The sequence below is a fragment of the Lissotriton vulgaris genome, chromosome 12 (genome assembly GCF_964263255.1).
Source record: "Lissotriton vulgaris chromosome 12, aLisVul1.2, whole genome shotgun sequence".
Taxonomy (NCBI): Eukaryota; Metazoa; Chordata; class Amphibia; order Caudata; family Salamandridae; genus Lissotriton; species Lissotriton vulgaris.
Window position 1 is genome coordinate 507,801,670 of NC_141700.1, and position 27,410 is coordinate 507,829,079.

The window sequence follows — 27,410 nt, forward strand, 5'->3', positions numbered from 1 at the left end:
TTGGGAAGGAAGGGGTTGGTTAGGCACCATCGGTTTGGGCACACAAGGCTGTAGGGCATCGGGTGCAGGGGTGCCTTTTGGGGTCGGACCTTCCTACCAGTTCCTGGTCGTAGTTGGGTGGACCTTCTGGATTTAGGCTGCAGGTGTCTGCTGGAGGCAGGTCAGATGTCGCGGGATCTCTGGTTAGGATCCCCGGGGCGAACTCCTCGTGGTGTTTGCCCACTCAAGCTCAGGCTGTTAATGGCGGGTGCAGAGTGGGGTGGATTTGCGGTGTAATGCCGGCGCCAGAGGTTGCAGATTAACAAATCCAGTGTTCACGCAAGACAAAGTCTTTGTTCTTGAAAGGCAGGCAGGTCCTCCAGGGTTTTTGAGGTTGCTGGCTGCAGGACACACCGGGTTTAAGCAAGAGCAGATTCGAGGGGGAGACAGGCCAGGAGGGCTGAGCCAAGTCAGTGGGCATCTTCCTCTTGTTAGCTGCTGCACAGGCTGTTCGGTCCTTCTTTTTCTTGTAGTTTCTTCTTGTCTGAGGAAGCAAGGTTCAGGGGTGCTCCTAAATACTATTTTTAGGGGCATTAAAGGTAGGTAAAAGGAAGGGACCAATGGGTCCCTTCCCTGGGGTGGCTACACCCCCTTTTATGCCACCCTCCAGTGAGAGGAGGGCTTGAGCCTGTCCCTGGTGGGCTGAGTCCTCCCACCTGCATGATGGCGAGGACTGGGAGTTGTGCTTCACCTTGCCTCCCCACCTGAGGGTGGAGTTGGCAGAGGTGGGCATACCTCTCTTCCGCACTTGTTTTTCCCGCCGGTTGTCCCGCCAAAAGTGGGCATTCGAACCAGTGGGGACAGCTGCTGAAAGTAGCAAGTGGTCTGGGGAAGCTCACAAATGCTGCAATCCTTTGAAGCTTCCCCTTCAAGAACCCTGCCCAACCTGGGGAAGGAGGCTTGGCACCTCGTCCCAGGACGTGCATTGATTCAGGCCACAGAGCAGCAGGCTCTCGACCCAGGGATCCAGAAACATGTCTGGTAGTGGCAGCTGAAAGTAGCCACTCAGCCTGGACACTAGTGGTGGGTTAGTTTTTAGGGGGCATCTCTAAGATGCCCTCTGTGTGCATTTTTCATTAAATCCCGCACTGGCGTCAGTGTGGGTTCAATGTGCTGAAAAGTTTATCTGCTAGAGACTACTAGCTGCAGATTCCTTAACGTAGAATTACCCCCAGGCGTGAGGCTGGATCTGGAAAACTTTTCTGCCACAGCATCCCTGTGGGGACGGCACCATATGACTCCGCCCTGACGTCGTCCGCCTCCGTGATGTCAGCGCGGATACATAAGTCCCACCACGGCGTGCCTACGTCAGTTTTTTTTTCTCTTTCTGCGTGCAACTATTGGTTTACTATCCTGGCCTGTTTTCAGGCCTTCCATTCTCTTTTTACGCTTCAGCGTTTAGTGGAACAGTGTGCGAATGCCTTTGGGCTTAAAGACGTGTACCTCCTGTGCACGTCCCATGTCGGCGACGGACCCTCACCCGATTTGCATGTGTGAGCACCACGACACGGAGAGCTGTGACGCCTGCCAGCACCTTAAGCCTAAACCACGGCGGGAACTCAGAATGAAGTTGCTGTCGGCGCGCTTGTCCAGGTCGGCGTCATCTCAGCGTCCGTCCCCTACCTCAGAGGCCAGGAGCCGCCGGTTTCGTTTCCGGAATAATCTTTTGGCGCGGCTGTTTGGGCGTGGCTCACTGGCTGGTAGGTCTTACAGTATGTCTCCGAGGCCTTGTCCTCCTTCCGCGGTGGACGCCGACTTCCCTTGGACTAGCGCCCCCGCCTGTCGCCTCCCTACCAGCCGTGTCCCAGCGCAGAGGTGACTAGGACCCAAATGACAGCCTATTCTGCAGCGCTGCATGCTTATTTGGCCATTCCTCCACCTCCTGAGACGTCTGCGGAACCCTTGCCTCGCGCAGGGCCTTCCGCGAAGTCGCCGGCGGTTCCAGCCCCGGTGCCGGTCTTTACTGCTCCAGGTAGTAGGAGAGTGGTGCCGTCGAGGTGCGGTCCTTCTGGGCTCCCCTCTTCGGCGCATGGTCCCTGCCTTGCTGCAAATCCCTATGGGCTCCCTGTGGCATCACAGGATACCACTGTGACTCAGGGCTTGTCCTCGAAACCGACTCGGTCCGGCATCGACCTCACCCCATTCTCCTGGAGAGCACGTGGTGGCAGGAGTCGGCCCAGTTCCGGTTGGCGCCGAATGCGGACTCCACTGAGCCGCGTCAGGTACTGGATTCGTCTCCTGAGATCCCTTCTTCTCCAGAGGTCTGTCACCTGTTGGTGTGTTCATCCCTGGAGACAGGGCGCCATGTAGTTGCCTTTTCACCGGCATCTTCCAGGGAAGGCTCTTCGCCGTCACCACAGCCTAAATCCTCGAACCTTTTCCTTCGTGGCTCGCGGCTGGCTTCTCCACCGGCTTCTCCGCCCTCCCCTGGGGCCCCTCAGGTTACCCATTCCTCTCTGTACCCTCCTATATGCCAGGGCTGGCCGCTTACCCCGGGTCTTGGGGATGGGTGCTTAGTCTGCAGCCGTCGCCCACAGAGGAATTTCTTTCACCTCCGCGACACCCTACTGAGGCCAGTGTTGCCTTTGTTCAGGCAATTTCCACGGCTGCTGGTATTCTGAGGATGGGTGAACCTGTCACTCCATTTCCTACAGACAACCTCTTGGAGATTCTCCACCAGGGCTCTGGTGGACTGGAGTTGTTTCTTTCTTTTGAAGCGTCACTCCATAATTCTCTTCTGGTGGCTTGGGGGCGCCCTGCCACAGGCGATCCGGTGTCACAGGCACTACTGCACCGTCATCGTCCTGCTCCGCATGATCCGGTCTTCTTCCTCGTCCTCTTCCTCTATTTGTTTTTGGGAGGGATGATACACTTTATGTGAGGGATACTGTGTCCACGGGGTCCTTCGTTGGCCCCGCTCTTCAGTTGGTTGCTGGTTCAACCCCCCTTTTTTTGGTACGAATGTGTTTTATGGCTGACGACTAAGCCTTCTGTGATTTCTGCCGCAGGACTATGGTTTTGTCCTCTGACGCTGGATTGTTTTTTCCCTAAGAGTGGTTCCCATGTTTCTTGGGATGTGTCCTACCCTATGTGGGGTATATGTAGCTATCGTATAGCTCTGTCTTATCTGGGGATGGTGTGTACTCCCCCTGGCGGGTTCATCGCCCTTCCTGTTGTTGCTGTACTACGCTGGTGCTGTCTTTGGTCCTTACTGGGGTGTGGCTTGGGCATCTACGGCGTTGTGCCGCAGTGTTTTGCCCCTCGCCTGTTTGGTTTGGGCCTTCGTCTGGTGTTTCTGAGGGCATAGTTTTTTGTGTCGACGGCCTGGTCCGTCCTCTTGTTACTCCTCATCTTCTAGCTGCTCTCACTACTTAGTGGATCGGTTCTGTCCTGAGCGGGCCCCTTTAGGGGTAGTTCAGGAAGGTTTACTAGCCTTGCTCTTGTTCTAAGCCCGACGTGGTCTGGGCGTTCAGTTTCGTGGCATTCTCAGCAGCTGCCTGCCCCCGCCGGCTCTTCTGTTCTGTGGCCGGCGGCCTTGGCTTGGGCCCGGGCGCTTCTGCTTTTTCTCCTATGGGGCCATTGTGAGATCTCGTTCTTATTCTTCCGCCTGCCTTATTGCTGAGTCACTGTTCTGTCTTGACTTCAAGCTGTGAGGGGCTTGGCTGCCCTCTTCACTGGGTTCTTTCCTGGTGGAGGGCTTTGCTGTGCTTCTAACCCTTCTCCTTGGAGTCTGTAGGTGGCTCTTCTTCCTCTGCGATGTCTGCACCTTTGGGCTTCCAGTGGAGGTCCCTGGTACGTTGACTGGGCTTGAGGTGGTCTGGCCTCCTTCGTTTTACCCTTGCTTCTCCTGTTGGTGGAGACTGGGCTGCCTATTTGTCAATATGACACATCTCCTGTGGGGCTGGTGCTCCTTCACAATGCTGAGGTTCTCTTAAGCCCGGGGCCTGTGTCTCATCCCCTGTTGAGGTGGACGGGGCTATTTTTCCATATCCCCTGTTGGGCGTCATGTGCTCGTCTGAAGCTGGAGAGGTCCTCTCGCAGACCCTCCTCCCCTTTGGGTATGACTAGGGTATCTGTTCTACGTTAAGGAATCTGCAGCTAGTAGTCTTTATCAGATGTACGAGTTACTTCCCTTCGGTAACGATGTATCTGGTAGAGATGATTCTAGCCACAGATGCCTTCACGACCCGCCCTTCCTCCCCGCTTCTGCAAGTACCCTTCTTGGTCTTCTGCACTCGCTTGATTCAGGTCGGCGGTCTTCTGTGAATGTTGTGCCCTTTTTTCTTGCTCCCTCCCTAGGGGGATGCTCGCCTTGTGTTGTTGTTGTCCAGTTCCTTCCTTTCTGGTGATTGGGGGTGAATGCTTCGGTACTTGTGCACCCATGCATTTGGTCTCCAATGTAGGGTTTGTTGTGTCATGCTTCCTTGTGTTGCTTGCATCCCTGACTTCTACAGACCTTGGGGTGGAGATCCCCTGGCTGGGCCTCCACCCTCCGTTCCTGTTGGGAGATTCTGCCCCACTTGCTTGAGTTGTTGGGGGATGAGTTGTCATTGATCTTCCATTCTGGCCTGGAACCCTTCTGGCTCTGGGCGTTGGTTGCAGCCTTCTTTGTCTCACATGCTTTCTACCTCCAGGGAGGCTGTTATGTTGGTTGCAAGCTTGCTTGCAGTTGCTGTACTCTATTCTTTCATTTCATAACTTAGTGCCTTGGTACCTGGCACTATTCTGGATGGTACTGTTCCTCACCATTCTTTTCTTTCCATTCTCTATAGTTGGGTCTGCACTCACTGTTCCCGTATTGTCACAGTTTTGGTGTGATGGCTCTGCATATGGCTTGGAAAAGTACTCCGAAGAAAACTGACGAAGGCACGCCGGGGTGGGACTTATGTATCCTCGCTGACGTCGCGGACGACATCAGGGCAAAGTCACTTGGTGCCGTCCCCCCGGCGTGCAGGGATGCTTTGGCAGAAAAGTTTTTCGGATCCAGCCTCACGCCTGGGGGTAATTCTACGTTAAGGAATCTGCGGCTAGAATAGTCTCTACCAGATACATCATTACCCAAGGTAAGTAACTCGTACGATACTAAACTTCCCAGTTTTCAGTGCAGCCATTATGGTGCTGTGGAGTTCGTAATGACAAACTCCCAGCACCATATAATCTTAATGGCAGCACTGCACTTACAATGTTTAAGAATTAGTCTAGACACTGTAGGGGTACAGGGCTCATGCACCTGTACCCTCACCAATGGTATAGTGCACCCAGCTAGAGGGGTGACTGATCTATGCCAGGGCAGTGGGTTGTAGGCATGGCACACAGGGATGTGTGCCATGTTGACTCTTCACCTTGTTCTGCACCAAAACACATAGCCTGCAAAGGCAGTGTGTGATTTAATGGTACAGGGCCTCTAAGGGTGGACCAATAAGTGCTGCAGTCTTTAAAGGGCTTCCCTGGTCACAGTGCCCTGGGTACCTGTGGTACCATCTAACAGGGGCTGACTTGTGGCCAGAGATGCCACTTGGGTTTGGTTTTAAATGCAGGTTTAGGGATAGAACATAGGCCCTGGGTACCCGATTGGCAGGAGCCTAGGGCACACTCAGTCAAAGCACATCAGCAGTTCAGCAAAAAATGTGGGCAACCATGCAGAAAGAGGGCTCTTTCTCACACGCCACTGTAATCAAATCAAAGTACAATTCCAATTGCAATGCGAACTATTTACAAACTGCATTACTACTGTGCCAGGCTTGCTTGGTTCTTGAAATAAAATAACTAAAAGAATATTTTCATACAAAAACAATTGGTCCGAAGTTTAGTCTTTGAGTGTGTGATTTTATTTGCTGACTGAGTGTGTACAACAAATGCTTAACAATGTCCTCTGATACTGCCTTACTGCTCGACCACACTACCACAAACAGAGTGAGGTGCTATCTACTTTACCTCTGCCTACCTTTTTGGGTTTGACTAGACTCTGTGCACACTATACCTCACTTTGGTATAGTATATACAGATATTTCAAAATGAGTCCAGAGGAAACACAACGGCAGGGTTGCCCTCCACTCAAACAACATCAGTACACAAAAACCCTGTCGCGTTAGGCGGCCTAAGTCTTTCTGTTCAAGAGCGGAGAATATCTTACATCCAATTCTTCTGCTACACTACCCTTTTTATCTAAATTCGAGGGTATGAACGAGTGTCGCCCTTAATTTAAAACCTCTTTGAATTCTCAAATGGCAGTGAAAAAAAGGAAACATACAAACACAAGGCCTAATGTCTGTGCACTAAATCACCAGTACATTGAAAAATGTGTGAAGGACGAAATGACACCTCACGGGCGCACCAGCATCGGGGTAACTGGTAGGTACTCACCAGGTTAGGCCCCTTTTCTCATCATCGGCAATCATTTTGTCCCATAAAAGTAACAAAAAGAAGAAAAGGGTTGTGTCCAAAAACAAAATTTGGAGGTGAATACGTGCAAAGTAGTGAATAACAGCCTCACTCACTAATGACAGAAAGTGATTAAAATCGACACGCACACCTCTCTCAAACTTTTATTCTTAAATCCTACATGTGCTATGTCGAATTAAAAGGGGGAAGATAGCGAATTTTGCATACCCACATCCACTGCCAACATGTTTCTTTGCCTGTGAACTTGCGGCAAATTCTTCAATAGCTTTCTGTCCCTATCCAAAATAGAGGACGCTCTTTTGCCGAGACGGACGCCGCGTGATGCTAATCACGTGACGAAGAGGCACCACCTGACCGGCAATAAACATACGGCCGTGAGGTGCCATTTCGTCCTTCACACATTTTTCAATGTACTGGTGATTTGGTGCACAGACATTAGGACTTGTGTTTGTATGTTTCCTTTTTTTCACTGCCATTTGAGAATTGAAAGAGGTTTTAAATTAAGGGCGACACTCGTTCATACCCTCGAATTTAGATAAAAAGGATAGTGTAGCGGAAGAATTGGATGTAAGATATTCTCCGCTCTTGAACAGAAAGACTTAGGCCGCCTAACGAGACAGGGTTTTTGTGTACTGATGAGATAGTATATACAGAGCCAGCTTCCTACATATGGTCACACTGCAGCAGGTACTTCTGCTTTTATTTTTTCTTCAAACTCTATACAGCAGTCGCATCTCTCTCAGACCTTTTAGTGTTGGGAAATACATCACAAAATTCATCTTCTGGCAGAACACCTTCCAGGGACAGACAGCATCTTTGGCGACCTCCTCAGCAGAATGAGGCAACAAGTACATGAATGGGAACTTTACCCACAAGTTCACCTTCCGTACTTCCAAAAATGGGAATTTATACAAATAGACCTCTTTGCCATAGCAGAGAACTCAATGCCCAGACTGCGCCTCCTGGATCCCACACCCTCTAGCCAAAGGCAATGTCCTTTGGATCAACTGGTCAGGGATATTTGATTACGCTTTTCTGTCCCTCCTTCCCCGCCTTCCATTTGTGGTTCAGAAACTCAGGCAGACCTCACACTGATTCTAGTGACTCCCACATGGGCTCGTCAACCATGGTTAACCCCTCTGAGAACGCTCGATAGTTCCACACCAGGAGCTTCACATACCTTCAAACTTGCGCACTCAGAACGATGGGGGAAATCAGACATCTAAACCCCAAGGAACTCAACCTAGCGATCTGATAGAGACTACTAGCCGCAGATTCCTTAACATAGAATTATCCCCAGGCGTGAGACTGGACCCGGAAAACTTTTTGCCACAGCATCCCTGCTTGCCTGGGGGACGGTACCACGTGACTCCGCCCTGACGTAGTCCGCGTACGTGACGTCAGCGAGGATACATAAGTCCCACCCGACGTGCCTACGTCAGTTTTCTCCTTTTCCACGTGCAACGCGGATCCGGTTTGTGTTCCTGGCCTGTTCCAGGCCTTCCCTTTTTGTTTCTGAAAAGTATTTCTGGGAACAGTGTGCGAATGCCTTCGGGCTTTAAGACGTGCTCGTCTCGCACGCGCCAGATGTCGGCGACGGATCCTCACCCCATCTGCATGTGGTGTTTGGGGGAGCACCACGATTCTACAGATTGTGAGGCATGTCAGCAGCTGAAACCGAAGACCCGGCGGGAGTGCCGGATGAAACTCCCTTCTGCGCGCATGTCTAGGTCGGCGTCGTCACCGCACCAGTCTCCCGCGGATGGGTTCAAGAACCGCCGCCTCCATCTTAGGCATCGTCCTCCCAAGTCGCATGAGCGTCGCTCAACTGTTGGTAAGTGTTGCAGTTGGTCTCCAAGGGCTAGTTGCCGGCCCATTTGGGGCGTGGGCTCTCCGCGAGTGGTGCGGCCCTGCGCGTCATCACCCTATCCGGCGTTCCCCAGCGCGGGGGTGACTAGAGCCCAGATGGAGGCCGATGCGGCAGCCTTGCATGCCTCTTTGGCTTCTCCTTCCCCTCCTGCTAGTCTGCGGATGCCTTGCCGCGTGCAGGACTTCGCTGGTGGCTCCAGCGCCGGCAAGTTCGGATCCAGGTTAGGAGGATGTGGTTATGTTATGTTATGTTATAACAGATTTCTTAAGCGCTCTGTCACCAGAGGTTTCCTGGCGCTGATTGGATTGGGAAAGAAGGGGAGGAAGCAGGGGAACAAAGGAATTTAGTGGGGGAAGAGTGTTGTTTTTAGGGATTTCCTGAAAGAGGGGAGGGAACAAGATGACTTAAGTGCAAGAGGGAGGGAGTTCCACAGCCTAGGAGCTAAACAAGAAAAGCTGCGGCCACCTGATCTTGAGAGTTTGAAACGGGGGACAGCAAGGAGAGAGAGGTGAGTAGACCTCAGGGTGCGAGGGGGGCGATAAGGAGTGATAAGGGCCTTGAGGAAAGCAGGGGCGGGACCAGTGAGAGCTTTAAAGATCAGGCAGTGAACCTTGAAAGCGATTCTTTCGTTCACTGGTAACCAATGAAGATGGCGTAGTAAAGGTTGGGCCGACTGCCATTTGGGGGTTTTAAAGACCAGCCGGGCGGCCTGGTTTTGGACGATCTGCAGCCTCGATAACAAAGATTTAGGGAGACCGTAGTAGATTGAGTTCGAGAAGTCCAGCGGGACATCACCAGGGCTATTAGGACTTGCAACAAGGCTTCAGGTGAAAGGAGGTGAGCGACTTTCCGAATCCTGTAAAGTTGGAACATGCAGGAAGATGTTACTGCGCTCACCTGTGCCTTGAGGGTGAGCCCGGAGTCAATCAAGACTCCGAGGCTCTTGACACATCCAGCAGGAGAAGGTGGTGTTCCGAGCTCAATCGGCCAGTACTGGTGCCGTTGGGGTGCATCCATGCGGGGTTCCCTCCTTCGGACCATGGCGACTCGACCTCGCCGCAAACCCCTCGGGTCCCTGTGGTGTCGCGGGAGGTTGTCGGGCTCGGAGAGTGTTCCTGAGTCCCCCTCCGAGCAGGCGGTGGCCTTGTCTGAGGCCGAGGTGACGCCGCAGAGGCGCCGGCGGCTGCTAGCCCTGGGGGTGCCCCAGGGGCTGGCAGGTGTTTGGGGCGTGTCCCCTGGCCCCCCTCGTTCCTCCGCGCAGGACGGCTGCTTCGTGGAGGTTGAGTTGACGCCTTTTCCGCACCTTTCTTTAGCTGCCCCGGCTACGACCCACCTTCCGTCTCCTGCGCCACGTGTTGTGGCGGAGGTCGTTCCGGCGTCTCCTTCAGCGCCGGTCGACATTGACCTGTCTCCGGTCGCGGACTCTACGGCGCCAGGCCTGCGTCGGGTCGTTGGCTCTTCTTCGGATGCCTCCTTTTCTCCAGAGGTTCGGCGCTTGCTGGCTTTGTCCTCCCGAGAGACGGGTCGCTGCGTTGTGGCTTTTTCCCTGACGTAGTCGAAGGACGGCTCTTCGCCGTCGCCACGGTCTTCACCGGAGACACTGCAGGCCCCCTTCCTCCTTTCCGGACTTGGACTTTTCTTCCTCCGGTTGGTCTGGGGGAAGGCCGCCTTAGCTTGCAGCCGTCACCCACAGAGGAGCTGCTTTCTCCACCGCGGTGCCCTACGGAGGCGGGTGCTGCCTTTGCTCGCGCTGTTAACGCGGCTGCTGGAATTTTGCGCATGGGAGATCCAGCTGCCCATTTCCCCACAGATCACCTTCTGGAGGTCCTTCATCAGGGTTCTAGTGGCAGGGAGCTGCTGCTTCCCTTCGAGGCTTCGCTCCATTCTTCTCTTTTGGGGGCTTGGGGCCGTCCCACCACGAGGGACTTGGTGCCCCAACACCTTCTGCACCTCCACCATCCTGTGCTGAGTGATCCTGTGTGTCTTTCCCTCCACCCCTCTACCAGGGGTCCTCTTTTGCAGACTGCCTTTCCCTCCCTACCGTCGATGTTGTTTCCTCAATCGCGGGAGGTCCGCTGGATGGATTCTTGGGCGTGCAATATCTTTGCCTCCACCAGTGTGGCTTTACGGGCCCTGAACACACTTTGTGTTTAGGCCAGGGCCACTTCTTGTTTGTGGGATTTGGCGGAGTCCCTTCTGTCAGCGGTTTCTCAGGAGGGTGCCTATGTTGATCTGAGGCACCACATATTGGATGGCCGGGAGCTAGCGACATTTTTTTTTCGTTCCGCTTTGGACATTTCGGAGGTGCTTGGTCGTACCATGGCTTCGGCGGTCGCCCTGTGTCGACATGCCTGGCTTCGGGATAGTGTATTCCCAGAGAACGTTCGGGAGCGGCTGGTGGACCTACCTTCTGATGCCGCTCTTTTGTTCCACGCCCCTGCGGACTCGGTCATTCAGAGGTTCCTGGCAGGGCTTCGGCCTCCTCCTCCTCCTCAGTGACCTGTGAGTTGGTCTGGATTGGGATGAATCAAACACAACAAGTCCTAGCTCTCACTGCAATACTTCCTAGTGATACATTGACGTCACTGGTTGCTCATAAATCACACCAGGGAGTTCCTTAATCTAGGGATACTCGCGACATCTCAATCTATTGCTTAAATAAAAAGCAGCCTTGCTCTGATCTCAACAATGCAAGACAACACAGAACTCAAGTACACTTTGAACGGACAGAAAAATGTGTGAAGAGCAAGATGGCACCTCACGGGCGCACCACCAATGGGACCCCTGGCTGGTACTAACCAGGATGGCCCTGTTATCATCATTGGTGCCATCAAGCTTTAACGGAAACGTGTCTCAAACCCAAAGTAACAGTGCGTGATGCAGTGAACACAACTTATATGTAACAGAAACTAACAAACATTTAAACATATAAACATATAAGATACTGCGCAACCAGGGCATTTAATTTGTTCCCTTCTTTGTTGCAAACAGTAAAACAAGGTGTAAAAAAGAGGAGTGTGAAGACTACCTATCACTTCACACCCCACTTACAGCCGATATGTTTCATTGCCGTGGTTTAGATCAGGCAATTTCCTCAGGGCCACTCAATTTGAATTATACAGATCAACAAGAGAGAGAGGACTAGGTAAGCTAGCCCGTATCCCCAGTATTATATATATCAATCAATGTGGGCTAGCTAGTTTAAGGGGAGGGAGTATTTAGTTGACTCAGGTATGTCAGCAAAATAGATGAGGAAAAGGCACTGTTTTCCTTAGAAAGCCCTCACCCACCGACCTAGTCGGTGGCATGCTTCATCATCGGGCCCACCACAGTGGCACCGAATGTGCCCCGGGTGTGCTGCAACGCCAGGTGACTGCGGAGCTGGTATATTGCTGAGTGTGCAGTGAAGGGGTGTGAAGGTGAAGAATTAAAATGCTATCCAGGAGGTCCCAGCACCCGAGGGTTTAGCAATATTTAATGAACTGGGCCTCTGTTAGCAGGATTTAAAAAGGCAAGAGGACGTTTAAGGGAGAGTTACGATGACCTCCGGCGTCCAGTGTGGTCTACATGTTTCAGCCAGTGCCTTTTATTCTAAGCTGGCTTTCCTCAGGACCAAAGAGAAATGTGAAAAAGTGCAAAATTATAATAAACTTAATTTTAAGTGTGTGTTGTTTTTTCTATGTGTTGCGCACGCTAAGGCGCTATAACTGTTAGAGGGGGATTCCCTCAAGCTTTTCTACACAGAACACATAGGACAGGGACAAGACGTACAGGGGAGAGTCATATTAGGGCTGCATAAATTAAAGAACCACTGTTTGCCGACTTTTAAGGTGGTGTACGACCTATATGCGGCTATAGTGAGCTCATGGAGACTCCATGGGGCTTGTGAGGGTATACTGAACCGTTAGTGAGGGGTGGTGGGCTAAAAAACGAAATCACAAGGTGAGGTACAGGAAAGTATTGGTACTTGGTCCTCACTCTGTTATTTCTTAGTGAAAAGCCTCATGGGTCGCCTGGCAGAGAAAGAGACCCTGTGGGGATAAAATGAGATATGCAAGGCTTTCTAACCTGTAAGGAGAGAAGTTGCTTACCCCAATGGCAGGATTAGAAGGTTACTCACGAGTAGTTCGGTCTGGTTCCTCCTGGGACCTAGTCGTCCATCCGCGGCGCCCGATATGCAGTGAATGGGCCGCCTTGTTTGTTTTTTTATACTCGTCTCATAATCTATTGCACCTGTTCGAGATAGAAAGAGAAGGAGGGATGCGCGCAGATCGCCATGTCATGCTGGTGTAGTCTGCGCATGTGCAGGGAAGCAGCGTGTGCGATCGCGCATGCGCAGAACCGTGGTGCGCGTCTATGCGCATGTGCGAAGACGAACCGTCTATGCGCATGCGCTGTGCGTCGCCGCGTCTATTGACAACGCGAGCGCTGGAGGTGCGCTTGCGTGTGGGCCAAAGTAAACAACCAATTATGTTGGCAATGTGGACAGGTATGCGCTCGCTTATGGGGCATAATAAACAGTTCTTAGACTGTAAAGGGTATTGGGCCACTGTAATGTGATATGGGGAATACCCATATGTGCATGATATACACTGGGTGAAAGGGAAATCACTGTAGGAGAAGGGGGGTCAGAGAAACGGGCGCTCATGCAGGCGTTGCAGCACACCCGGGGCACATTCGGTGCCACTGTGGTGGGCCCGATGATGAAGCATGCCACCGACTAGGTCGGTGGGTGAGGGCTTTCTAAGGAAAACAGTGCCTTTTCCTCATCTATTTTGCTGACGTACCTGAGTCACCTAAATACTCCCTCCCCTTAAACTAGCTAGCCCACATTGATTGATATATATAATACTGGGGATACGGGCTAGCTTACCTAGTCCTCTCTCTCTTGTTGATCTGTATAACACTAAGCAGCGCGCAGCTGTGAGAGCTCTCTACCCTCCAATATGGCCGAAAATATGGGCCTGACTTACACTGCTGAGGATATCGGCGAGATTTTAGCTGATCCCTCACTCCTGGCAGACTTCAATATTCCCGCCACTGTAGCACAATCCACGGACTGGGATTCACTCACGGAGAAAAAGAGGAACAGGATCCGGACTGTTCTGCATGGGGTCATCCTGGCACAATATTTACGCACCAATACAGCTCCTACTGGCCTAGTCACCAATGCCCCCAGGATTTTCCTGGACGACGCAGCATTTCGCAAAGACTGGGCCCAGATCGCCTGGCACTGCACCAGGGACTGGCTAGTCTTAATCATCAAGACTGCCAAACGTCTATCAGATGCAATCATGATAGAAATTCAAGCGACGGAGTCCCACTTCAAAACCACCCTGACAGGTTTCAAGAAGAAACTCGAGGACCAAAACCGCGAAATAGCGGAATATAAAGACTACTTAACTCAGACTAAAATAAAGAAATTCGAAAAAGATCTGAAGAGATTCAGCTATTCTAAAACTTACCCGTACTCGGAGGATGATTACACCCCCCCCAAAAAATCTTTTGATAATTCGGACAACAGTTCCGTCTCAAGCACCTCAAGCAATTCCAGCACAGGATCCAATACATCGAGAGGAAGAGGCAGACGGGGACAACACTGGCAACAACCATGGCAAGGTCCCCAAAACCAAAATTTCGGCCCCCCACCGCCCCTTTTAGGCCATTTCCCACCTCCCTACTTCGGGTACCCACACATGTACCCCCAAGGCAACATGCCATTCTTCCAAGGGAACCAAAACCAGCGGTATCCTTTTTTATCCCAGGGCAGAAAAGGTCGGGGCAAGAGACGGAACCCGGGACACGTCCAATGGGCTCCCGAGGAAGAACCTGTGAGCGCCAACACAAGAAACAAAACCAGGGAACAACCGGGAACCAGCAAATAACACCCCAACGTCCACTGGTGTTCAATCTATCAGACACACAGTTAACCCCAGAAGAAACGGAAGTACTCAATAAAGGCCTCTCATTTGTCCCTACACCCAGACTGGACATGTTCAAACTACATGTTGAACTCGCCGAGTTTTTCAGAAAACTTAAATTAAAAGCTTTCTTTGAGAAAAAGGACAACATCATCTCAGAAGCAACAGGCACGCCGAATGAGACAGGCCTAAGAGTGAAATCCACTTTCACCCCCCCACCGGGCAACATCCCGGTCGAAATCCTGACGTTCGAACAGGCAGTCTACACGGATATACAAAAACTCCAACAAAAGGACACTTTCAACAACCTATCCAACAAAGATAGAAGTACCATCCAGCGCCTACAAAGTGACCCCACTCTGGTTATCAAACCAGCTGATAAAGGCGGAGGAATAGTCCTTATGAACAAAACAGACTACGACCTCGAGTGTAAGAGGCTCCTCAGCGACACGAGGAACTACAGACGCCTTACAAAAGACCCAACTGAACAACTACAAGTCACCATCAACCAACTGGTCACCAATGCCAAAGACCACGAACACATCTCTAAACAAGAGGCGGTCTATCTTTGCCCCAAAGAAGTAAAGACCCCATATTTCTATACGGTCCCCAAAATACATAAGGGCATCACTCCACCACCAGGGAGACCCATCGTATCAGGAATCAAGTCACTCTTAGAGCCCTTGTCCCGGTTCTGTGATTTCTTCTTAAATCCCCTAGTCCAAAAGACCCCCTCCTACATAAAAGACACCAAACATCTACTAAGTGTGATTCAGGAACTTGACTTTGACCCCACCACAGAACTAATGGCAGGACTAGACATAGAAAGCCTGTACACTAGCCTACCACAGGACGCAACACTACAAGTGTTACATGATGTCTTAATGACTAACTCTTGGGAACACAACACCCCCCGAAGCTTCGTCTTAGACTGCGCTGCCCTGGCTCTCAAAGAGAACTATTTTGAATATGAAGGCACGTACTACTTGCAGACGAATGGAACGTCTATGGGCAGTGTTTTTGCCCCAAGTGTGGCAGGATTGTATGTGGCCCACTTTGAAGACACACACGTACAACAACCCACCAACCCTTTCTCCGCCAACATAAGAATGTGGCGACGGTATATCGACGATATACTCTTAATATGGAAAGGAAACCAAGAATCATTGGACAACTTCATGCTCTGGGTCAACCAACTAGACCCCTATTTACGCTTCACGTGCACCAGCAGTGCCACTGAACTACCCTTCCTGGACTTGAACATCAAACCTGAGAATGGTAAACTTACCACCACTACCTTCTACAAACCTACAGCAAGAAACTCACTGCTCAGGTTTGACAGTTTTCACCCTCGACACCTAAGGGAAAATTTGCCCTACGGGCAGTTTCTACGCATCAGGCGTAATTGCAGCAATATCAAGGACTATAAACAACAGTCTAACGACCTGGTACACAAACTCAGGGATCGTGGCTACCCCACCAGGATAATAAACCAAACCCGCAAAAGAGCTAGGAATCAAAACCGGGAGGCACTCCTAGAAAACTTCGACAAACCTGAGGAAGAACCAGTCCTTACCTGTGTAACAACGTACAACACAGTATCAAACCAAATATCAAACATCATACAACGAAACTGGAGAATCATCAACTCTGGCACCAGACAATGGGAAAAACCGTGTTTTGCCTACAAAAGGGCCACCAATCTAAGAGACCAACTGGTAAACACCAGGCCACGAACGACAAACCAGAACAAAGACAACACAATTGTCAACGCATGGGGCCTGCCCAAAATCACCGGACACCAACCCTGCAACAACTGCAGCGTATGCCACCTTACATCCCCGTCCAAAACACTCAATTTGGAACCTGGGAAAACCTGGACGCAGCGACAGTTTACTAACTGCAACTCTACCAACTTGGTATACTTGATAACCTGCAGATGCGGCCTGAGATACATCGGCATGACAACCCGCAAGGTACGCACTAGAATGACTGAACATAGAAGCACAATAAGATGTGGGAAAAATATCAGCAAACTCACAGATCACTTCCTGACCCACAATCACACACCAAATGACTTCTCCTGGACTGTCATTGAGAAATTTGACAATGCCAAAGATGAGAGATTTCTCCTACAAAAAGAACAGCGCTGGATATACCGTCTAGCCACCCACATCCATGGCCTGAACGACGCTATTCCATGGAATAGCTTAACTGCATAACCACAGCATGACCATAAATACAGCGCTGTTTGAGAGCACAGTGTACTTCCCTGGTCTGCCTGACCAAACCAACCAAGCAGCACCTAGCACTAGTGTGAACCTTTGCCCCTATATCACCTTACAAGGTATATCACCTGTGTCAGTGCACCCCTGCATGAGCGCCCGTTTCTCTGACCCCCCTTCTCCTACAGTGATTTCCCTTTCACCCAGTGTATATCATGCACATATGGGTATTCCCCATATCACATTACAGTGGCCCAATACCCTTTACAGTCTAAGAACTGTTTATTATGCCCCATAAGCGAGCGCATACCTGTCCACATTGCCAACATAATTGGTTGTTTACTTTGGCCCACACGCAAGCGCACCTCCAGCGCTCGCGCATACCTGTCCACATTGCCAACACAATTGTTTGTTTACTTTGGCCCACACGCAAGCGCACCTCCAGCGCTCGCGTTGTCAATAGACGTGGCGACGCACAGCGCATGCGCATAGACGGTTCGTCTTCGCACATGCGCATAGACGCGCACCACGGTTCTGCGCATGCGCGATCGCACACGCTGCTTCCCTGCACATGCGCAGACTACACCAGCATGACATGGCGATCTGCGCGCATCCCTCCTTCTCTTTCTATCTCGAACAGGTGCAATAGATTATGAGACGAGTATAAAAAAACAAACAAGGCGGCCCATTCACTGCATATCGGGCGCCGCGGATGGACGACTAGGTCCCAGGAGGAACCAGACCGAACTACTCGTGAGTAACCTTCTAATCCTGCCATTGGGGTAAGCAACTTCTCTCCTTACAGGTTAGAAAGCCTTGCATATCTCATTTTATCCCCACAGGGTCTCTTTCTCTGCCAGGCGACCCATGAGGCTTTTCACTAAGAAATAACAGAGTGAGGACCAAGTACCAATACTTTCCTGTACCTCACCTTGTGATTTCGTTTTTTAGCCCACCACCCCTCACTAACGGTTCAGTATACCCTCACAAGCCCCATGGAGTCTCCATGAGCTCACTATAGCTGCATATAGGTCGTACACCACCTTAAAAGTCGGCAAACAGTGGTTCTTTAATTTATGCAGCCCTAATATGACTCTCCCCTGTACGTCTTGTCCCTGTCCTATGTGTTCTGTGTAGAAAAGCTTGAGGGAATCCCCCTCTAACAGTTATAGCGCCTTAGCGTGCGCAACACATAGAAAAAACAACACACACTTAAAATTAAGTTTATTATAATTTTGCACTTTTTCACATTTCTCTTTGGTCCTGAGGAAAGCCAGCTTAGAATAAAAGGCACTGGCTGAAACATGTAGACCACACTGGACGCCGGAGGTCATCGTAACTCTCCCTTAAACGTCCTCTTGCCTTTTTAAATCCTGCTAACAGAGGCCCAGTTCATTAAATATTGCTAAACCCTCGGGTGCTGGGACCTCCTGGATAGCATTTTAATTCTTCACCTTCACACCCCTTCACTGCACACTCAGCAATATACCAGCTCCGCAGTCACCTGGCGTTGCAGCACACCCGGGGCACATTCGGTGCCACTGTGGTGGGCCCGATGATGAAGCATGCCACCGACTAGGTCGGTGGGTGAGGGCTTTCTAAGGAAAACAGTGCCTTTTCCTCATCTATTTTGCTGACGTACCTGAGTCATCTAAATACTCCCTCCCCTTAAACTAGCTAGCCCACATTGATTGATACACTCAATTTGAATGCCACTGCTAGAGGCACTGTGCTGCCATCGCTGCAATAAAAACAGACAGAAATATATAGGGTTACCTTCCTGGCCACCTAGCTGGAGTGTACACATTGACACTCGTGCAGTCTAACAATCATGCTGTTTCAATTACAGGATATCATAATTACCCTTTAAGTGGATTAACCCCTCATACCAGCCGAGAGGAAAAACACAAGGAAAATGCCCCCAATGGTGAGCGGAATCCTATCTCCCTTCCATGCGGTTACTGCAAATGAAATTAACATCAGGGATAAGCCTCCTTCACAGTGCGATCTTACCCGTGTCAGCAAGGCTTCCCCCGCCGGTCCTTGACCTTTCCAATCTCACCTCCAGAGAATGCTCGTTCGGCGTCTACTCACTACTCGAACGCCGAACGAGTGCCACAGCTGATCTATTTGTTTACCCCGGCTCCGATTTTCCCCGTCTCCCATTTGTCGGGATTCGGCCTGCCGGATTGGCTCTGCTCGTCGCGTGGTGTATCTCAGCCCTCATTGCTCGCCGTGCCGATTTTCCCGCTACCTCATTGGTCGGTTGTCGGCTTATCTGACTAGGTTATTATATTACCTGGCACCGGCGGCCATAATTAAACGGGATGTGTGCCATAACTACATATGGCCGATTTACCTGCTACATCGACTCACCTAACTTGGTCATATTGTTTACCTGACAGCGGCGGCCATGATTAAAAGGGGCCGATTTACCTGCTACTACATCGACTCACCTAACTTGGTCATATTGTTTACCTGACAGCGGCGGCCATGATTAAAAGGGGCCGATTTACCTGCTACTACATCGACTCACCTAACTTGGTCATATTGTTTACCTGACAGCGGCGGCCATGATTAAAAGGGGCCGTGTGTCATACATACATATGGTTATCAATGAAAAAGGGGTAGAAACACCTCGTTCTAGTTGGGAACTTTACACTCTCATAGACTTTTTTCAGGTACTTTACTACTTCCATTTCTAGAGAAACAAAGCGTAAGGGCACATCTTACATTACTATTTTAGTGGCACACTGTGCTAGTTATTCAATATGTACACAGCTACTATTATACCTTGTGGTATCCAAAGGGATACTGTTATGATTCCCATTAAACACCTATGACAATACCATGATATATACGGGCCATCTTGGAATGTTATATGTGCTTATTATAACGCCGCAATTGATATTTATCTCAGGCTCTATTCTTTCGTATGGTGCAGTTTATATGTCTTAATGTATCTCCTGGTCTACTCTTTCGTGTGGTATGGTTCATATGTCTTAATGTATGCGGTGGCACCCAGCTATCAGATGCTCAGTCTGCGTCTCCACCACTCTGATGTTAATTGCCAATTGTATATATCCCCTAGACCACTAGGTATTACTGGAGAAAGAGACCAACGTTGGTGCTTCATCATCAAAATATATATAATTATATATAATAATCCCCGGGTGCATCATTGCCTTCTCCTACGTGACTCAATCCTCAATTCCCATACAGTCTGGAAATAGGGAGGATACAGTAGCCTACAGGACCAAGGAGCATTCACATCCGTTATCCCAGCGTAGCATGTCTCAACGTAGCTTGTTCCACTCCAGAAGGTCATTTAGTCCACTCTGCTCGCTTTGTTCTTGGTATATCCACTGTGCTTCCTTGGTGATCAGACTTCTCTTAATAGTCTGGATGTCGCCTATCACTCTTTCTAATACTACCCACGTAACGGTGTGTTTATTGCGGTGGCAGTGCTGCACTAGCTTGGTGGTCAGTTTCCCAATCCGGATAGTGCTAACATGTTCCTGGATCCGGAGTTTGATTTTGCGTGTAGTGAGCCCTATATACTCTAAGCCACATTCACATCTCAGTCTATATACAACGTTGGAAGTGTTGCAATTACTGAAATGGTTCAGTGTCCAGATCTTGCCAGATTGTAATGTTACTGTGGTAGCTTTTTTTGTCATAGGGCAGACAGAGCAGTTTCCACAAGGGAAATGTCCATTTGGAATGGTTTTCGTTTCTGTCTCCGCTCTTACATTGGTCCTGGTGTGGACTAACTTGTCCTTCAAATTACTGGCTCTGTGGAAGGCAAAGCGCGGAGGGGGCATCTTAAAGTCTCCCGTAGAAAGTAACGACCAGTGCTTCCTGATAGATTGACGGATCTTGGTGGCCATGGGGTCAAAAGTCATGACCACCGGTAGACAGTCGCTTCTTTCTTTTATTTGAGTCTCCAGCAGAGCCGCCCTAGGTGTGTTTAGAGCTCTTTTTTGCGCATGTTTGATGACTCTTCGCGGATAATCTCTGACTTCCAATTTCTCACTTAGTGCTCCCGCTTGTTCTTTATATATTTCTGTAGATGAGCAGTTGCGCCTGTATCTTAAAAATTGCCCCACAGGGAGATTATCTTTGAGGGCTCTCGGATGGTATGACTGATATGAAAGTAATGAATTCCTGTCCGTCGGTTTTTGATGCACGCTTGTGCGGAATCCTCCGTCCACTACTTCGATATCTAAATCCAGATAGACCGCACTGGTATGGTGGTAATTCCAGGTGAAGCGGAGGCTCATATCCTGTGTGTTCAACCAATTCAGAAACTGTAAGAGATGGTTCATCCCCAGTCCACAGGAGGAGCACATCATCTATATATCGCCTCCAAAGGCGGATATGATCTTTGAAGGGATTACTCTCAACTTCGATGATGTGCTCCTCAAATTGGCCGATATAAATACAGGCCAGGCTGGGAGCCATTGTGGCTCCCATCGATGTTTCGGTCACTTGAAGGAACAAGTCGTTCTTGTAGCTGAAAAAATTGCGTGTCAGCGCCAATTCAACGCATTGCATGACAAAGCTCTGGGGGGCGTCATAAAACCACTCCTGTTTAGCTAGTGCCCTAGCTGTTGCCACTAATGCTGCATCTTGAGGGATACACGAGTAAAGCGACTCGATATCGATGGTTACAATATATTCTGTGTCAGGATCAAAGTTCATATCTGCCAGGACATTTAGAATGGTCATTGTGTCCTTGACATAGGATTTTTGGGTTATTACAGATTCGCGCAGGAAGTAATCAGCGAACTGGGATAAAGGTTCCAGTATGGATTGGATTCCGGATACAATAGGCCGACCCGGGGGGGGGGCCGGGCCGGCTTGTGTATCTTCGGAAGGATGTAGAAGGCGGGGGTCCTAGGGTTGGTGTTAATAAGGAACTCCGCCTCTTTCACATTTATCCACTTTTTTTCTTTGGCTCCGCCAACAAGTTCTTTTATTGTTTTCATCAATTCAGGCGTGGGGTCTTTATTTATAGGCTGATAGTTAGCCCTCATGTTGAGTAGGCGCCGTACTTCGGCATCGTAGTCACTGGTATTTAATAAGACGATTGCTCCGCCTTTGTCCGCACTTTTTATTGTTATGTTGTTGTTGTTTTGCAGCGATCTCACGGCCTCCCAGTCTGCTTTCGTCATGTTCTTGAATCCATTTGTTTTCATATCTCCTTCAATCCTGCCAATTTCCTCTAGGACTTTGGTCTCGAAAACAGCCACCTCTGGTCCAACCATGCCACTAGAAGGGCAGAATGTGGAGGGCTTTCTTAAGTTGGTATTGTATCCCGTGTTTTCCTCACATGGTTGTTTTGCGAAAAACCTTTTAAGCTTTATTTTTCGCATCGTCTCATAGAACTCGGTGCGGCATTTAAAAGCATCATGGTTTGGCATAGGAACAAATCCTAGCCCTTTGTCGAGTACTTTTTCTTCGTCGTCAGTTAACTGATGATCAGATAAGTTGATTACAATGTTATTTATACTGGTCGTCTTCCTCTGCTCCGTGTCTGACGTGGGGAGAATGTTTGCCATTGTTGCGGCGGGCGATTGCCTCGATTTCCTCCTCTGCCCAGTTGTTGCTGCTGTTGTCCCGGACCTTTGTTGGTTGCTTGACCCTGTTCTAAAAAATTCCGCAGCAATACACTGAAATCAGTATTTGAGTTAGCGGCCTCGGGGTGGTTAAATCTCACTCTGTTACCACTTTGTGCTGGCTCAGGTTCCTCCTCACTGGATGTGTTGTCAAATGACCAGTTTGTAGGTGTTCTACGTTGTTGTTGGAATCTGGCACCTCTACCCCTTCTGCCCCCTCCGAATTGATGATGTTGTTGTTGTTGTTGTTGTTCTGGGGCAGATTGGTAGTGAGAATCGTTGGCGTATGGGAAAGCCCACTCGTGTGTGTAACTTTGTAAGTTACGTTGCAGGCCCCTGATTTTCTGAGTGATCATGTATTGTTTATATTCATCAAGGTCGTCTTTGATCTTTTGTAAATGCTCCTTGGCGTCAGTGAAGCTACTGTCCCGGCTAATAGCTTCAAGGTCAATGATTTCTTTCAGCACTTCTTCACTTAGTCTCTGTGCCGTACTAATGATAAGAATTAACCAATCTCTGGTACACTTGTTGGCGATAAAGCTCCAATCACGTCGGAACTGTTTATCGTCAAGAAAAATACGAGGCTCAATCCTCACTATAAGGCTTGCAGGTGAGGCTCCTGCTTGATAATATTCAGACATAAGAGCTCCATGTAGAGCAATTCTTATATGTTTCTTCTTAAGATTACTTAGCTTCTCCCATTCTTCTCTTACTTTGTTATTACCACTCAACGGATTGTTTTCAAACAAGGATGGACCAGCCAAAATAGCAGCAATTTGCTCGTCCGTAAAAGCTAGGCAGTTTTTGTCCATTCTAAAGTTATAGACTTATTGATAGTTAGACTACACAGTGAAAGGTTGGTGTGAACCAGGAAGCAACAAACCCCATATATCACATATAATAAAAATCAGAGTCTTTGAAAATAAGGTTGCTGTTATTGGATTGGGATGCGCCTTTGAGCCCTTCCTGTTGGGTCTATGGTGCTGTTGGCTGCTGGTCAGGCTCTTTTTCGTATTGTGGTTTTTTGGTATGATGTGTTGGCCTGAGATTAGGCCTTCTGTGTGATGTTGTTGGCTGCTTGGTCAAGCAGTCTGCGGGCAACCGCAGGTTTTTTCTATTTGTCCTCTGCTGCGAAAAGTTTTTGCTAAGAGGGTTCTCATGTCTTGGGTCGTACCTTGCCCTATGTGGGGTTCTGGTAGCTATTCTATTGCTCTGTCATGCTGGGGAGGTGTGGTCGCTTTCGGGCCTCTGCTCTCCGTGGCGTCACTGTAGGTTGCGGGTGCGATCCTCTTGTTGATAGCTTGTAATGGCTTGTGTTGCGCCCCGGTCTGTCCTTCTCCAGGGTCGCTGTGCCGCTGGCCTGGTCTGCTGTCTGCGGCCTTGCATTGTAGCTCTGCCTGGTTCCTCTTCTTCCATGGGCCGTGTGTGCGGGCCCCCTCCCTTGGGGCATGTCCGGGCCCCTCTTGGCCTGCCTGGCCTCTGTCTTCGGCTGGCGTCTGGCTTGTCCTGGGCGCACCATTCCGTGGTGTTGTCTGCTGCTTAGCTGTGTTTGCTGGTGCCGACCTGCTGTTCTTCTGCACCATTGCGCCTTTCCTTGCGCCTTAGCGGGGCAGCCGTCCTTGCCTTGTCCGCTGCTTGAGGCTGGGGTGTGTTCGGCTTTCCTCCAGTGAGCCCTGTCTTCAGTACCACCTTTCCTCCCTCGGGTTTGAGGTGGTCTTTGGGTTGCATGTGCCTCATCAGGCACTGTCTGTCCCTGAATGGTGTTGGCCAGTTCTCCCTTGGTGGCCTGGGCTATCCTTTCTTCTTCCGCCTGCCTTCTTGCTGAGACTCCGTTCTGTCTGGTCTGTTGCCCTCTGGCTGTGATGGGCTCGGCTGTCCTTCACTGGGTGTGCTTCCCTGTGTGTGTGTGTTTGTGTGGGGGGGTGGGGGGCTTGCCTTAGTTCTACTCCTTCTCCTTGGAGTCTCTGGGTTGCTCTTCTTCCTCTGTGCTCCTCTACATTGCTTGGGCCTTTGGGGTTGTCTGGCGGGCATCCTTGGCCCTCTACTTGGGCGTGGGCTGCCCTGGCCTCCTTTCGCCTTACCCTTCTTCCTACTGGGTGAGGGCGGGCTCCCTCTTTTCTTGTATTCCCGCTTCCCCTCGGGGTTCGGTGGTCGTTTAAATGAAGGGTTTCCCCCCTTGCCTGGGGGGACAGGGTTCTTCTCCCTGTCTGTTTGACTCATCCCCTGTTGGGGCCCTGTGCTCAGTCCAGGCTGGAGAGGTCCTCTCACAGACCCTCCTTCCCCTTTGGTATGGCTAGGGTATCTATTCTATGTTCAGGAATCTGCGGCTAGTAGTCTCTATCAGATGTACGAGTTGCTTACCTTCGGTAACTATGTATCTGGTAGAGACGATTCTAGCCACAGATTCCTTCACGACCCGCCCTTCCTCCCTGTTCTGCGAGGACCTTCGGCTGGTTTTCTGCACTCTCCTCCCCTTATGGGGCTATGGCTTCTGCGAGTGCATTCATTCTTTCTTTCTTTCTTGGCAGGATGCTTGATCCTGTTTAATTGTTCCATGCCATCCTTTCTGGCCATTGCAGGATGGGTTTCTATATCCTTCTGCGCATTTACGCTCTGGTTGTTCCAGGCTGGGCCCTTCTTCCCCCCCACCCCCCCCCCCCCCTTCCCCACACCCTCCCTTTTCATTACTATGGGTTCTGGCCCCTCCGCTCTGTCCTAGGTTTGGGTCAATTGGCTGTGTCTCTGCCCTTTGTTCCTTATGGGGGATGTGGCCTTATTTGATGGGGTTGTCTTGGAGTACTGTCGTTACTTGGCTGTCCTGGACTTGTTCCCCTTCATTGTTATTGGCTGGGTGGTAGACTTGCTTTCTTTCTTTTCCCTGCTTTTCAGTACTGCAGTGTCTGGCACTGATCCATATGGTGCTGTTCCTCACCATTCTTTGTCTATTCTTCTGCTCTTTCTCATACTTTTCCTATTCTCTCAGTTTTGTTCTAATGGCTCCGCTTTGTGGCGCGGAAAAGTTCCCCGAAGAAAACGGACGTAGGCGCGCCGGGGTGGGACTTATGCATCCTCGCTGACGTCATGTACACGGATGACGTCAGGGCGGAGTCACCTGGTGCCGTCCCCCCGGCGCGCAGGGATGTTGTGGCAAAAAGTTTTCCGGGTCCAGTCTCACGCCTGGGGATAATTCGATGTTAAGGAATCTGCAGCTAGAATCCTCTCTACCAGATACATCCTTACCAAAGGTAAGTAACTCGTACATTTGGCTCCTGCAGTCAAAGTTTGGATACTTAAAACCTACAACCAGATTGTATGACAATTCTTAAAGAAGCAAGAAGACTCCCCACTAGGGCATGCTATGCAGCAAAGTGGAAAGGTTTGTGATATATTGTAATACCACAACCCGGTAGATGCATCTATACAAAATATTTATTTTTTGCATCTACAGTGAGTTGGCTTTAACCTACACATCCATTTGACTACACCTTGCAGCAGTACCTGCATAAATTCAAAACAGACAACATTTATCCTTATTCAAAGTCCCAGTAATGAAAGCCTTTATGGAAGTCTTTAAAAAATACCACCCAGGGTACCACCTGCATATGTCTGCAACCTTAACATTGTTCTCACAAGGCTTATGAGTCCACCTTTTGACACTTTACACAATTGTTAATTGCAATTTTTTTCATGGAAAGTTGCCTTTCTAATTGCGATCACTTCACTAAAGCGTGTTGGTGAGCTACAGGCATTAACCTTAGAACTTCTTTGAACTTCATAAAGATAGTGGTTCTTCGTACAAACCCAAAATTCCTTCCAAAAGTGATCTCTGCTTTTCATATTAACCAATCAGATTAGTTACCTGTGTTCTTCCATCAACCTGATTCAGTAGCCGAAAGATCTCTACATACACTTTGTCAAAAGAAGACTATTATATTATATTGATAGAACATAAGATTGTCACAAAACAATTTTTTATTGCATTTGCTTCACCTCACAAGGGAAATCCTATCTCTAAATCCAGTATTACGAGATGGATTGTTAAATGTATTCAGGCTTGCTATGTTAAAGCTAAAAGAACTTTAACTATACCAACTAGAGCGGATTCTGCTTGCAAATTAGGAGCATCTACGGCCTTTTTAGGGAACATTCCTATAGTGGACATATGTAAGGTAGCTACATTGTCTACACCACACACATTTACCAAACATTGTGCGGATGTATTCACACGTCAACAAGCTAATGTAGGACAAGCAGGGCTATAAACACCTTTTCAAACAACTGCAACACCCACTGGTTAGCCACCGCTTTGATAGAATACTTCTATACAGTCTATGCAAAGCATGGGTATCTAAAGCACACATGCCTTTAATGGATTTTTACTTACCCTTTAAGCATCTGTTCTTGGCAAGTAGAGCTGTAGATTTACCTGTGCCCTCCCACCTCCCCTGGCACCTGTAGTTGTTGCAGTTCTCATTATTTACATTACAAACACATGGACATCTCTGTTCTACACACACTCACTCCATTCTCACCCTTTTGCGGGAAAAAAATCTTACAATGGAGTTGATGCCCATGCGCACTTTCACTGAAAGGAGGAATCCCCTTACCTTGTGACTGCAAAAGACTTCTTTGAAGAAAAACAACTTGCAAACATCCAGACCCAACACTAGATGGCAGGAGTATGTATAGCGTGTGAATCTACAGCTCTACATGCCAAGAACAGATGGTTCCAATCAGTCAATCAAGGAATTTTTAGAGCGCCCTACTCACCCGTTAGGGCCTCAAGGCGCTGAGGGGGGTCGCTACTGCTCGAACAACCAGGCCTTGAGTTGCTTCCTGAAGGCGAGATGGTCCTGTGTCAGCCGGAGGTGGGTTCGGGAGGGAATTCCATGTCTTGGCTGCCAGGTAGGAGAAGGATATTACTCCCGCGTTGGTTTTGCGAATACGTGGGACGGTGGCGAGGGCGAGGCTGGCGGAGTAGAGCTGGCGGGTAGGCGTGTAAAATGCGAGGCGGTTGTTGAGGTACCTGGGGCCCGCGTCGTGGAGAGCCTTGTGTGTGTGGGTGAGGAGTCGGAATGTGATTCTCTTGTTGACGGGAAGCCATTGCAGGTTCTTCAGATGGGCAGAGATGTGGCTGTGGCGAGGGATGTCCAAGATGAGTCTTGCCGAGGCGTTCTGGATGCGCTGTAGTCTCTTCTGGAGCTTGGCTGTGGTCCCGGCTGGGTGACCGCCTTCCTGGTTGCGGTGGGGATCCATCAGAAGATTTTTCGGAGCATGCGCAGGGTGTTTAAACAGGACGATGAGACGTCGTTGCCTTGCTTGGTCATCGTGA

The 27,410-nt window shown here is 49.8% G+C and overlaps 1 protein-coding gene across 1 annotated transcript in view; it reads left to right on the forward strand.

Annotated features, from left to right (window-relative positions):
* Nucleotides 1-27,410, forward strand: part of GLG1 (golgi glycoprotein 1) — a 792,605-nt gene that overhangs the window by 479,463 nt on the left and 285,732 nt on the right. The gene's annotated exons all lie outside the window — the stretch shown is intronic.